General features: G+C 43.6%; 1 long non-coding RNA gene across 1 annotated transcript in view; it reads right to left on the bottom strand.

The window, feature by feature from the left end:
* LOC117355671 overlaps positions 1-14318 on the bottom strand; it is an 82317-nt gene that overhangs the window by 27742 nt on the left and 40257 nt on the right. Inside the window, exon 2 of the long non-coding RNA XR_004538430.1 lies at positions 102-240. This is a non-coding gene — a long non-coding RNA (uncharacterized LOC117355671). The remainder of the gene's footprint in view (positions 1-101; positions 241-14318) is intronic.

Here is a 14318-nt window from a genome sequence, read left to right as displayed (position 1 = left end):
GCTTTCACAAATATTGAGGAGAGACAAGTACAAAACATTACAGGTTATGAAGAGAACCATAAAAATGTTCATAAATTAGAGGCAGTTAAAAAAAATCATACTTAAAAATCTATTCTGGTTGTCAGTGTTCAATGCGCGCCTGGTAGCAGTCCAGCATAAATCTTCAGATTCTGGTCCTAACCGGTCCCACTAACTCTTCTTGGAGGAGACCAGAATCTAGTGTTTCCCATTTTTGATGGTCTATAAAGCAAAATGAAAAGAAAATCAGTCTGAAGTGTAATGAAACAAATTTTTTTAAAAGGAAAAGGAGGGGAAGATAAAGAGGGAAAAGAAAATGTCAGAAGACTGAAAATATTTTGTCACCTTTTTTAAGTATAGTACTATAGTAAGAAAAGCTTCATAAATAACATCAAGTTTATGTAAACCCCCCAAACATTTAACTACCACAAGTGCATCAATGATAAAACATTATCAAGCTGTGAAGCATGTGCCTGCACTACTGGGATATAGGCTAAGGACCGGAAAGCTAGGCCAGACATACTGGCGTTTTCACTGAGCACTAGCAGGCTATACTGGTGATGTCACTGGGAAAATTCATTGATGCGTTAGCTATCTCAAGTGCATCAATAATAAAACATCATCAGCTTGGAAACCCCAGAGCAAAACTAAAGTTGTCATTATTCCTGGTGATGTCTTTTTAAACTGTAATTTAGGTAACAAATGTTTTTTACGATTTTGTACACCGCCTAGAAGGTTTGATTAGGTGGAATAAGAAATTTTAAATAAACTTGAAACTTAAACTATGTTGCAAGTATAATTTTCAAAGAAAACCACTTTCTTACTTGAAATTTGAATTCCAGAAGGAAGCTCTTTTTGGAACACTGCAAGTACTACAGCAAGTGTTAGCAGTAAATCTAAGAGACTGTGATTATATTCCACATACTCTGATTTAGGAGTGAGGTTTATTACTCTTATGGTATGTGCAAAAAACTGCTATAATTCTGATTTGAACATTCATCAGTTGATACCATGGTTAAACTGTATGTTTTGAGTTCTGATGAACCTTTTCCATTATTTTTGTATTTTGAATTGGTGGAATTTGTAGCTTTTCTGGATTTTTTCTCCAAAGCTATGACATTATTTAAAATTATTCAACAGTCCAGTGGGCTATGCCATTGATTTTTTTTTAAGCATTGTGGATTCAGAACCAATGGTCAAAAGTGGGTCCTGTAGCGCTGTGCTGTTAATGTTCTGTTCACACCTAGTGCAGGACTCTGAGGGCTGATATTTTTGGTATGTTAATCATCATTTCCAGTGCAATAAGGATGTATGCTGAACCATAAGGTTGTCCATGTCTGCTTGCAAGCATTTTACAGATATTAATCACAGCTTTTAAGCTCCTCCTCCTTCTCATTGGTTTCTGCAGCCTCCTTCAGTTCTTCCTTCTGCAGACGAGCATAAAGGTGTCATTCTGATCTGCTCCCTTTATTTCTTTATTATTTTGCAGTGTTTGGGGGTTGTTCACAAATATTATGAGGCTCAAGAAACTGTTGTGCCTGTTTGAAGAGGAGCAGACTTTAGTATGCAGTTGGCAGGTGAATTTTTCAGGGACCTCTGCAGCCAGCCTGCTGAAGATTTATGAGGCTCAGGGTTCCGGGCCCTCAGCATTTGCTCGCTTTCTTGACTTGGTCAGGAGCTTGAGTGCACAGGCTGTTAGGCATCAATAGTGTCTTTTGGGGGTGCTCATGATGCCTTCTGCAGTTTCATTTCCCCCTTGTCCTTTTGGTGTTCATGATGCCTTCTGCAGTTTCATTTCCCCCTTGTCCTTTTGGTGTTCGTCATAGCCTGGGGAAAAGGGGTGAAGGTTCGGTCTAAGGTTCAACTGGTAGTCCAAAGATCTTGGCAGGGTTGTTGACTGGCAGCTTGAGGCAAAGAATCCCTCCAGATCCAGCTACTTTTTCAAGGAGCTGAAGCAGATTGCAGCTCCATTAACCCAGTACATGGTCTGTGAATACAGGTTGTGACAATCTATGAGAAAATCAGGGGAGAGGGGGAATCTGAAAAGCTATGTTTTGATTGTTTCTGCAGCTACAGCTTTGTTCCCCCTCTAAAGTTCTAATTTTGGTTGTTTCTGGTCAGCCTTGAAGTGTTTTTAAGCCCTTTTTATGTGCCAAAACACTGCTGTGGCAGCCCATCTTGGATTCCCCAATTGTTTTTTCCTCAAAATTGGTAGGGACGGAGTCCTCAGATAATCAAACAATCAATATAAGTTACAAACTGGTATTGGTGGAATAAATTACATGCCCTTCTTGGATGGGAGGCCCTCCTGGCTTCTTCCTCTCGCCGCCGGAGCAGAGACTTTGTGCACATTTGGACTCCTTATTTGGACAGTTTGTCTCCCCGGGCGCGCAGTCGTATCTTGAATAGACTACATGCATATTCTATCCCGCCTGTCTGATTTGGGGGGGTGGGGTTGGGGTGTGTGGGGTGTTGGGCGGGGATTTTGGGGGGGTAGGGGGGGGTTGGGATACTATGTAACCTGAGAGGACATCAGAGTCCAATCCTCTTGGGGGTAGGGAGCTCTGTTTTCTATATTTGAAATGTTTTTGCCCTGCTGTGTCTTTGTGATCTGGTTGTTGCTTAATAAAAACAGATTTCACATAAAATAGAGAGAAAAAGTGGACCTCAGCAATCTAGAGAAAGACCTAGATCATATCATTTCTTTGAATAGGATCCTAGTTTCTTTCATTGGTCTGCATAAAAAAAAAAAAACTACTAATTTTTGATTCTTATACAAAAAAACTATGATGATAAGAACATAAGAACATAAGAAGTTGCCTCCGCTGAGGCAGACCAGAGGTCCATCTCGCCCAGCGGTCCGCTCCCGCGGCGGCCCATCAGGCCCATTGCCTGAGCAATGGTCCCAGACTATCCCTATAACCTACCGCTACTCTTATCTGTACCCCTCAATTCCTTTATCCTCTAGGAACCTATCCAAACCTTCTTTGAAGCCTTGTAACGTGCTCCGGCCTATCACAGCCTCCGGAAGCGCGTTCCATGTGTCCACCACTCTCTGGGTGAAAAAGAACTTTCTGGCATTTGTTTTAAACCTGTCTCCTTTTAATTTTTCCGAGTGCCCCCTTGTACTTGTGGTTCCCCATAATCTGAAAAATCTGTCCCTGTCTACTTTTTCTATACCCTTCAGGATCTTGAAGGTTTCTATCATGTCTCCTCTAAGTCTCCGCTTTTCCAGGGAGAACAGCCCCAGCTTTTTCAGTCTGTCAGTATATGAGAGGTTTTCCATACCTCTTATCAGTTTAGTTGCTCTTCTCTGGACTCCCTCAAGTACCGCCATGTCCTTTTTGAGGTACGGCGACCAATATTGGACACAGTACTCCAGATGCGGTCGCACCATTGCACGATACAGTGGCAGGATGACCTCCTTCGTCCTGGTCGTGATACCCTTCTTAATGATACCCAACATTTTGTTTGCTTTTCTTGAGGCTGTGGCGCACTGTGCCGACGCCTTCAAAGACGTGTCCACCATCACTCCCAGGTCTCTTTCAAGGTTACTTACCCCTAGCAGTGATCCTCCCATTTTGTAGCTGAACATCGGGTTCTTTTTCCCTACATGCATGACCTTGCATTTCCCTACATTAAAGTTCATTTGCCATTTTTTGGCCCATTCTTCTAGCGTCGTTAGATCCCTTTGCAGATCTTCGCAGTCTTCCATGGTATCAACCCTGCGGTAGAGTTTGGTGTCATCCGCAAATTTAATAACTTCGCAATTTGTTCCTGCCTCCAGGTCATTAATAAATATATTGAACAGGAGCGGTCCCAGCACCGACCCCTGCGGAACTCCGCTCGTGACCCCATGCCAGTCCGAGTAATGGCCCTTCACTCCAACCCTCTGTTTCCTGTCCGCCAGCCAGTTTTTGATCCATCGGTGGACCTCCCCTTGCACCCCGTGTCTCCACAGCTTTTTAAGCAGTCTTTCGTGCGGTACCTTGTCAAAGGCTTTTTGAAAGTCAAGGTAAATGATGTCAATGGATTCCCCTTTATCCACCTGTCTGTTTACCCCCTCAAAGAAGTACAATAAGTTTGTGAGGCATGACCTACCCTTGCAGAAGCCGTGCTGGCTCGACTTTAGCTGTCCATTGTTTTCTATGTGTTCACAGATACTGTCCTTAATCAGTGCTTCCATCATTTTTCCCGGGACCGAGGTCAAGCTCACCGGCCTGTAGTTCCCCGGGTCCCCCCTTGAACCCTTCTTGAAGATGGGTGTGACATTCGCAATTTTCCAATCCTCCGGGATCTCTCCAGTTTTTAAGGATAGGTTACATATTTGGCGAAGTGGCTCTGCTATTACGTTCCTTAGTTCCTTGAGTACCCTTGGGTGAATGCCGTCCGGACCTGGCGATTTGTCGCTCTTTAGTCTGTCTATCTGCCTGAGGACATCCTCTTGGCTTACCTCTAGTTGGACCAGCTTTTCATCCTGATCCCCATTTACAATGTCCTCCGGTTCCGGAATATTGGATGTGTCCTCCCTCGTGAAGACTGACGTGAAGAACTTATTTAACCTGTCTGCTATCTCTTTTTCCTCTTTTACCACTCCTTTTTTGTCTCCATCATCCAATGGCCCCACTTCTTCCCTTGCCGGTTGCTTCCCCTTCACATATCTGAAGAACGATTTGAAGTTTGTTGTTTCCCCCGCCAGTCTCTCCTCATATTCCCTTTTAGCTTTTTTAACCACACGGTGACACTCCCTTTGGTGTTCTTTGTGTTCCATTTGGTTGTCCATTGTTTGGTCCTTTTTCCATTTTTTGAACGATGCTTTCTTGTCACTTATCGCCTTTTTTACTGCAGTTGTTATCCACGCTGGGTTTTTTGTTCGGTTTTTTTTTGCACCCCTTCCTGAATCTGGGGATGTACAGGTTCTGTGCCTCTTGCACCGTGCCCTTGAGTAGGGACCAGGCTTTTTCTACAGACTCCATCTTCCTTTCGCTACCGTTGAGTTTCTTTCCCACCAATTTCCTCATGCCATCATAATTCCCTTTTTTGAAGTTGAGTGCTGTCGCTGTGGATCTTTTCACCTTTGATGGTCCAATTTCCAGCTTGCACTGGATCATGTTGTGATCGCTGTTTCCTAGGGGTTCTAGCACCGCCACCTCCTTTGCAGGTCCCCCTAGCCCATTGAGGATTAGGTCGAGAGTTGCATCCCCCCGTGTTGGTTCCGTGACCAGCTGTTCCATGAAACAGTCCCTCGTGGTTTCCAGGAATTTGGTCTCCCTTGTGCAGTTTGAGTGTCCAATACTCCAGTCTATCCCAGGGTAGTTGAAGTCTCCCATCACCATCACACTTCCGCTTTTGCATATCTGCCTCAGCTCAGCCTCCAGGTCCTGGTCGAGTGCTTCCGGTTGTCCAGGTGGGCGATAGTACAGGCCCAATTTTATGTCTGCTCCAGCTCCTCCAGGTAGCTTAATCCATAGTGATTCCAAGTCGTCCGCCCTTACTGTTGTTTCTATCCTGGTTGAAGGTATGGAGTCCTTTATATAAAGCGCTATTCCTCCACCCTTCTTGTGTGTCCTGTCCCTCCTGTAGAGTTTGTACCCTGGTATGGCCACATCCCATTTGTTGTCGTCAGTCCACCACGTTTCTGTGACTCCTATTATGTCCAGGTCCTTTGTACTGGCTATGACTTCTAGTTCTCCCATTTTGGCTCTTAGGCTCCTAGCATTAGTGTATAGGCAATTTAAGTCCTGGTTGTTTGCCTTTTCCGCTGGTTTTCCTCGTGGTTTGGCGCCCCTGCCAACCTCCTCATGGGTTGCCAGCCCCGGAGCTTTGTTGTGTTCATCCCCATCCTGCGGTGCGTCTATGTTGTCCTCAGCCTGCTCCCCCATGTTTGGATGACCCTCTGGCTCCTGTTGCTCTCTCTTAATTCTGCTTGCTAGTTTCGTTTGTGCATTGGCTCCCTGCATTGCGTCCTTGTGTCCTTTTCCCAAAAGTACCCTCTCAGTCCCGAGCCCTCTTTTACAAATTTCTGGTTCAGTATCCTTGTTTGATACTTTGGTCCGATGTGTCGAGGTCAGGTCGACTGTCGGCTTTCCCCTTCTCCTCAGTTTAAAGCCAAGTCAATGCTGCTCTGGACGTTGCGTGCCAGCAACCTCGTTCCAGCCGTGCTCAGGTGCAGTCCGTCCCTCCTGTAGAGCTTGTTCTTCCCCCAAAAAGTTGTCCAGTTCCGTACAAAGTGGAAACCCTCCTCTTCGCACCATCTCCTCAGCCAACCGTTTACTGCTTGCAGCTCGGTCTGTCTCTTAGCATCTGCCCTCGGTACTGGCAGGATCTCCGAGAAGGCTATCCTCCTTGTCCTCAGCTTCAGTTTCCTCCCCAGGATCCTGAACTGCTCAGTTAGTGTAGTCCTGTTGTAGTTCCTCCTGCTGATGTCGTTGGTTCCAACGTGGATTATCACCGCTGTCTCCTCTGTTTCAGCTCCGTCCAGGATTCTCTCTATTCTGTCAATGACGTCCTTCGTTCTCGCCCCCGGGAGACATGTCACTAGTCGGTCCTCTCTCCCTCCTGCTATGTGACTGTCCACTTCTCTCAGGATTGAGTCTCCCACTACAATTGCAGACTTCCCCTTCCTTGGTTGTCTCTCTGGTCTCAGGTCCGTGTCGCGATCTGTTAGAATTTCCTCTGGGTTCGGTTGGGTCACTATCTCCTCTGTCTGTCCAGCTCCTCCGCAAGGTCCTACTCTCATGGCGTCTGGTGGATTCTGTCCAATTGTTGGTTCCATCCATAGTGTACCTAATCCAGAAAAAAATTCAACACCAAAATGAACAGCCAGAAATTCCACAGAAAAGAGGAGTAAACCAAAATAAAAATGGTACTTTAGTATTTATGTTCTCGATGTAAAAAATTATTAGTACATAAAATGACATCCAGTGGATTAAAGACTGTTGAAGTGATGCAAATCATATAAACTCAAAATGACATAGTAAAAAAATGTTGTGAACCTGACATGGTCCTTGTTTCGGCTTCAGGGGTCTGGATTTAAAAGCACCAGTTTGGGATAAAGAATAAAATAGATCCATTAATGAAACCTTAAAAATCCCCCCAAATCAGAATATTGTGATTTGTTCCAAAATGCGCTAACCTTACAAAGCACTAGCTTAACAAAAACATCATGAATGATCTTAAAAGCCAGGCAGGTGCATTTGAAATAGATTCTAGAAATCACTGGGAGCCAGTGAAGTTTGGCCATGAGTGGGGAGACATGGTCAGATTTGCGTTTTACGAAGATCAACTTGGCCGCAGTGTTCTGGATTAGCTGGAGTCTTTGAAGACTTTTTTTGTAAGACTTAAGTAAATAGCATTACAGTAGTCTAGTTTGGAGAGGATGATAGATTGGACAAGGATGGCGAAATGTTGTTGGCGGAAGTAGGCCCTTACTTTCCTCAGCATGTGGAAGCTGAAAAAGCATGATTTTGCCAAGGAGTTGAGGTGGTCATTGAAGGAGAGGGAAGAATCGATAATGATGCCGAGGACCTTGCTTGAGAACTCAAGCTGTAGTGCGGCGCCAGAGGGTAGTGCGAAGAGGGTGGGCAGGTGTTCTAATTTTGGGCCGAGCCAGAGTAGTTTTGTTTTAGATTCATTCAATTTCATCTGTACTGAGAGGGACCAGGAGTGGAGTCTTGTTATGCAATATGTAATGTTCTCGTGGAGGTTGGTGAGGTTCTGGTCTGTCTCAAGAAGGACAAGGATGTTATCAGCGTATGTGTAGATTGTTACAAAGGGGGATAGTTGGAGGAGTTTCAGGGAGGACATATAGATGTTAAAGAGAATAGGGGATAGGGGTGATCCCTGAGGGACACCGCAGGATGGTGACCAAGGGACGGACATGGTGCCATTTGTGTTGACAGTGTAGGAACGAGAACGTAGGAAGTTTGAGAACCACTTTAGGACGGTGGAGTCAATGCCTATCTCGGAAAGTTGATAAAGCAGTATATCGTGGTGGACGACGTCGAAAGCTGCAGAGAGATCGAATTGCAATAGGACAGCAAACTTGTTATGGGAATGTAATTGTTGCACCTTTGAAATTAAGGAAACTAGGAGAGATTCGGTGCTGAAGCTGGGTCTGAAGCCATATTGGTAGGGAAGGAGAATGGAGAATCTCTCTATGTAAGATGAGAGCTGGGTAGAGATGATGGCCTCTAGCATTTTAGTTAGGAGAGGGATATTTGCTATGAGGCGGTAGTTAGATGGTAAGTAAGGGTCGAGATCAGCTTTTTTCAGTAGAGGGGACAAGGCAATGTGTCCCATTTCTGTGGAGAACAGGCCCGATAGTAAAGCAGAGTTTATAAGTCTGGTAAGGGAGGAGATGGCCTGCGTGGGAACGTTTTTGTAAAGGTAGGAAGGGAAAGGATCCAGGACGCATTTGCAGGATTTCAGTTTGAGACAAAGTTTAGAGATCTGGGGTTCGGATACGAGTTCAAAGGTAGTCCAGGATCTATCAGCAGGGATAGAAACATAGAAAGATGACGGCAGAAAAGGGCTATAGCCCATCAAGTCTGCCCACTCTACTGTCCCACCCCATTAAGTCAGAGTGCTGCTCGACCCACGTAGAGATCCCACGTGGATGTCCCATTTATTCTTAAAGTCAAGCACGCTAGTGGCCTTGATCAGAGTCGTTGGGGGCCAGAGAATTGTAAGAGACTGTTGGGGGGAAGGAAGTCCTTATGGTAGTAATCTTTTTGATGAAGAATTTAGCTAGGTTGTCTGCGGATGGAGTTGAGGGGGGCAAGGCGGAGTCGTTTTTTGAGGTAAAGTTGCGCCAGATGTTGAACAGTGTACTATTTTGGTTTTATCTCCATAGTAATTCTTCCTTTCTTTTTTTAATACTGTGTTATAGAACTTGATATTATTTCTCCAGGATTGTTTGTCTAGAGGGGATTTTGATTTTTTTTTCCATTTACGCTCCAGAGCTCGACATTTCTGCTTTAATTCCCTGTGGTATGGAAGATACCAGGGAGCCTTGCGGGAGTAGGAGATAGGTTTGGTAGATAAAGGGGCAAGAGCACGGTAGGTGGTCCCGGAAAGGATTATCCAGTTGTGCCAGTTGGAATCTGGGTCAACAGGGTTAGGAAAAGAGGGAAGTTGGTTTAGAAATTGGGTCCAGAACAATTCGCTCGTGATTTTTTTGCGGTAGGTAACAGAATTTGTGGCTCGGGGTGGAGTGCCAAGGTGAGATATGAAAATGGGAAGGCAGAAAGAGCCTAGAAGGTGATCAGACCAGGGGACATGTTCCCAACGAGCCTCTTCGGCAGTAGTTTTGTGCTCGGTCAGGTCGAGGAAGCTGATAATGTCTAGTGTATGCCCCTTTTCGTGGCGGGTGTAGGAGCGGTGAAGCTTAGGGAGGTGAGGAAGTTGTTGAAATCGGTTGCATCCTTGCTGGTGTTATCATCTAGGTGGAGATTAATATCGCCGTGATCAATAGTCTCTGGAATTTTAGGAAGGCCTTTGTTATGGTCTCGAGAACGAGTTCAGAGGATTTGTTCCAGGGGGTTGGTGGTCGGTATAGTAACAGAATACCTAATGGGTAAGGGTGGAGTTCATTGTTGACTGAAGCTAACTTGAATTCTAAAGAGGTATGGCTGCCCTTTTCAAGGAGCTGGACATCGAAGAATGATTTGTAAAGCAGAGCCAAGCCTCCTTTCCGGTTGATTCTGGGAGAGAAGAGGCCATAGTAACCAGGGGGGCAGAGTTCGTTTTGTGTGAATAAGTCATTTTTTTCGATCCATGATTCTGTGATGCACAAGAAACCCGGATCAAAGTCTCCAAGTAGGTCTTTTAGTATTTGGGTCTTATTGCGGACAGATCTGGCATTACAGTAAAGTGTTGGAACCGGGGTGAGAGAGTCAGAGGTAAGGTTGGGTAGGTTGGCTGGAGGAACAGGCTTTAAGGAGGTGAAGTTGACTCCTTGGGGTTTTTTGAGGGGGTGGGTTCTAGTGCGTACTAGTACGGGGATTCTGAGGCCAGGGCAAGCGTTACTGGAATTTGTGGAGTCGAGTAAGTCGGGGGGGGGAGAGGTTTTTGGCAGTGGGAAGTGTTGGTGAAAGAGCAGAGTCGGAGAAGAAGGAGCCAAGAAGGTGGCTTCATGGTGAGATCACGGAGAACCAATGAGAGGATTGGGCAGAGCTTATAAGACAAGAAGGATGGAGAATTGAGTATAGGTGAGGACTGAGTGAAACGGAGGAAGGACTAAAAAGATTTAACTCCCAATTGTTTCTAGTGAGGTACAAGCGGAGGTGGAACTTATTGATTGATACTAGTGAGATACAAACAGAGGTGGAGCTTAACAATTGCTACTAGTAAGATAGAAATAGAGGCGGAGCTTGGCAGTTGTTTGTTACATGTAAGGACTTGGTCGGAGGAAGACAGTTAGTATATAGCTGAGGAACGATTTGGTAACAAGTTCAGTCTCTTCATGCACAAGTGATGCTGGGCGAAGAAAGGAGGGTGGAGATGGCAATGGCTTCCTATTTCCTCAGCTCTAGAGAGTGGCTTTGGGGGAAAATTTTGGTGGCCTTCAAACGGGCTGGAGAGGGGCCGGAGCTTTAAAAAGCAGATACAAGCCGGATCCGAACAGCACAAGTGGTTCAGGGCGGAGGAAGGAGAAGTAAATGATCTTTGGATACAACAAGAGATATGTTTGGGTTAGAAGCTCAATATTTTTAAAAGCAGGGTTTTTTTTTTTTTTTTTTTTTAAAGGTTTTGCGCTGCTAGGGCTGCCGGGAGGCGGAGATTCGTCTCCCACACCATCCCAAGCAGCAGTTAGTAACATTGTTAAATCAACTTTTTACAGACTTCGTCAAATCCGTTCAATATCAAAATTTTTATGTCCAAGGTCTCTTAACATATTAATCCACTCCTTGGTTATTTCAGAAATTGATTATTGCAATGCCCTATTCAAGGGAATAGCACAAAAGGAAATCAGACGTTTACAGACCATCCAGAACGCATCCATCAAACTTATAATGAAAGCTAAGAAATTCGATCATGTGACTCCTCTTCTTAAAAAAGCACACTGGCTCCCTGTCGCACATCGCATAATGTACAAATTAAGTTTGCTTACCTTTAAAACCCTGCTATACAAAACTCCGGCTTTCATTTACAATTATTGATTCCTTATACCTCATCCAGATTACTGAGGTCCAATGACCAACACTTATTAGTCATCCCCTCACTTAAAATTATTAATACACGACGGCACTTTATCTTTTCCGTTATAGCTCTTCAAACATGGAATTACCTCCCTATTTACTTAAGAGAGGAAAAAAATTTGGATAAATTTAAGAGCAAACTTAAAAGCTTTCTTTTTATAGACACATTTAATGACTAAAAGGACTGTCTAGGAGCTTCATTTTATTTTCATAACTTCTTTGAGATTCTTTCATTTCCTATTGTTTTCAACCATAAGTGTCTTTTCTTCTATCAACCAAATTGTATTTCTGTCCCTATCCTTTCCTCACGTTTTATTATGTTTGTTAAGTTAGTCTTCAACATGTTTTGTAAGGTTCAGTATTTTTGTTACTTTTGTTTGTCCCCCCCCTATTTTGTAATTTTATTGATTTGTTCATCGCTTTAAGCGATTAATTAAATTTTATAATAAACTTGAAAAACATTGAACTATTCAGAGCCAAAAAAGACCAAAAATTAGGGCACTTAATTTAATAACCCAATGGGATCCAGCACTGTTTTGCACAATTTAATGTTGGCTTTCTCAGGGGATGAAATTGTTCTTGTTCATATTAACAAAAAAGGCTGCCCTGTATACACTTGCGTAATTCTGAGTACACACACACAAAAAAAAACATTACGAGTTTCACAAGGGTCCAATTCTAATCTGGGCATTTGCTCTTGGAAGTTCATTTAGGACAGGTTCCTGAAGAAGGATTACAGTAAAACCTTGGTTTGCGAGCATAATTCGTTCCAGAAGCAAGCTTGTATTCGTATATCAAAGCAAATTTCCCCATAGGAAATAATGGAAACTCAGATGATTCATTCCACAACCCTTAGAACAGTCACTACACTCCTGCAGCGTCAGAGAGAGACGAACCATCAGCTCAGTTGTGATGTGTGTATACTGCAACCCAGGGGTGCCCAATAGGTCAATCGCGATCGACGGGTAGCTCGCCAAGGCAAAGTGAGTCGATCACCCAGGACTCACTTTGCTTTGGCGATCTATCGGGCCGATCAGTCTTCCTCTCCCCGACGTCAATTCTGCCGTCGGAGAGGAAGTTCGGGCCAGCCAATCGGCTTTTGGGCCTATTATCCATTGGTGGCATTTTGGCTCCTGTTTCCCAATGGCAGCGGCAGTGGCAGTGGCTTGGGGAAGGGCAGGGAGAAAGAAAGAAAGGGGGCAGGCAGGGAGACAGAAGGAAAGAAGAGAAACAGAAAAAAGAAAGGGGGCATGAAGAGAGAAAGAAAGAAAGGTCAGGGAGAGAGGAAGAAAAAGTTGGGGGAGGGAATGAGGTGTGGAGGAGAGGAAGCATACAGGCTGAAAGAAAGATTGGATGCACAGTCAGAAGAAGAAAGTGCAACCAGAGACTCATGAAATCACCAGACAAGGTAGGAAAAATGATTTTATTTTAAATTTAGTGATCAAAATGTGTCTGAATTTATATCTGCTGTCTATATTTTACAATATGGTCCCCTTTTACTAAACCGCAATAGTGGTTTTTAGCGCAGGGAGCCTATGAGCGTCGAGAGCAGCACTGGGCATTCAGCGCAGCTCCCTGTGCTAAAAACTGCTATTGTGGTTTAGTAAAAAGGGAGGGGGTGGGTATTTGTCTATTTTTGTATGGTTGTTACTGAGGTGACAGTGCATAGAGTCATCTGCTTTGACATCTTTGAAAAACTCCCGGAATAGGAATGATAATTAACAATTTTATGCGTACAGTGTGCGTTATGTTTTTTTAAAATTTTATTGTTGGTAGATCATTTTTACTTGGTCATTTTAAAAGTAGCTCGTGAGTCAAAAAAGTGTGGGCACCCCTGCTGTAACCTGTCGCTAAAATCATCTGTAGTACCTGAACATTGGAGGGTAGCCAAAGTTACACTGATTTTAAAAAGGTTTCCAGGGGAGATCCGGGAAATTACAGACTGGTAAACCTGACTTTAGTCCCGGGCAAAATGGTAGAAACAATTATAAAAAGATAAAATTGTGGAACACGTAGACAAACATGATTTAATGAGAAAGAGTCAGTATGGGTTCAGCCGAGGGAGATCTTGCCTCACCAATTTGCTTGACTTCTTTGAAGGTAGAATAAACATGTGAATAAAGGTGAGCTGGTTGATGTAGTGTATCTAGATTTTCAGAGAGCTTTAGATAAAGTTCTTCATGAGAGGCTCCTGAGAAAATTAAACAATCATGGGATAGGTGACAAAGTTATGTTGTGGATTAGGAATTGGTTATCGGATAGAAAACAGAGGGTAGAGTTAAATGGTCATTTTTCTCAATGGAGGAGAGTAAACAGTAGAGTGCTGCAGGGATCTGTACTGGGACCAGTACTATTTAACTTATTTATAAATGATTTGGAAACTGGGATGATGAGTGAGGTGATTAAATTTACAGATGACACTAAATTGTTCAAAGTTGTTAAAATGCATGCAGATTGTGAAAAATTACAGGCAGACCTTAGGAAATTAGAAGACTGGGCATCCAAGTGACAGATGAAATTTAATGTTGACAAATGCAAAGTGATGCACATTGGTAAAAATAACCTAAATCACAGTTACTGGATGCACCCAAGAAAAGGATCTGGGTGTCATTGTAGACAATACGATGGCCAAAAAAGCATACAAAATGCTAGGAATTATTTAAAAAGAGATGGTTAACAAGACTAAGAATGTTTTATAATGCCTTTGTATCGCTCCATGGTGCAACCTCACCTGGAGTATTGTGTTCAATTCTAGTCTTCTTATATCTCAAGAAAGATAGAGGCACTAAAAAAGATTCAAAGAACAGCGACCAAGATGATAAAAGGGATGAAACTCCTCTCGTATGAGGAAAGACTAAAAAGGTTAGGGCTCTTCAGCTTGGAAAAGAGACAGCTGAGGGGAGATATGACTGAAGTCTACAAAATCCTGAGTGGAGTAGAACGGGTACATGTGGATTGATTTTTCACTCTTGTCAAAAATTACAAAGACTAGGGGACACTTGATGAAATAACAGGGAAATACTTTTAAAACCAATAGGAGGAAATATTTTTTCATTCAGAGAATAGTTAATCTCTGTAACACTTTGCCAGAATTTGTGG

This window comes from Geotrypetes seraphini, chromosome 2 (assembly GCF_902459505.1).
Source record: "Geotrypetes seraphini chromosome 2, aGeoSer1.1, whole genome shotgun sequence".
NCBI lineage: Eukaryota > Metazoa > Chordata > Amphibia > Gymnophiona > Dermophiidae > Geotrypetes > Geotrypetes seraphini.
The sequence above is the reverse complement of the archived record's forward strand: the minus strand, read 5'-3'. Positions and strand labels throughout refer to the sequence as shown.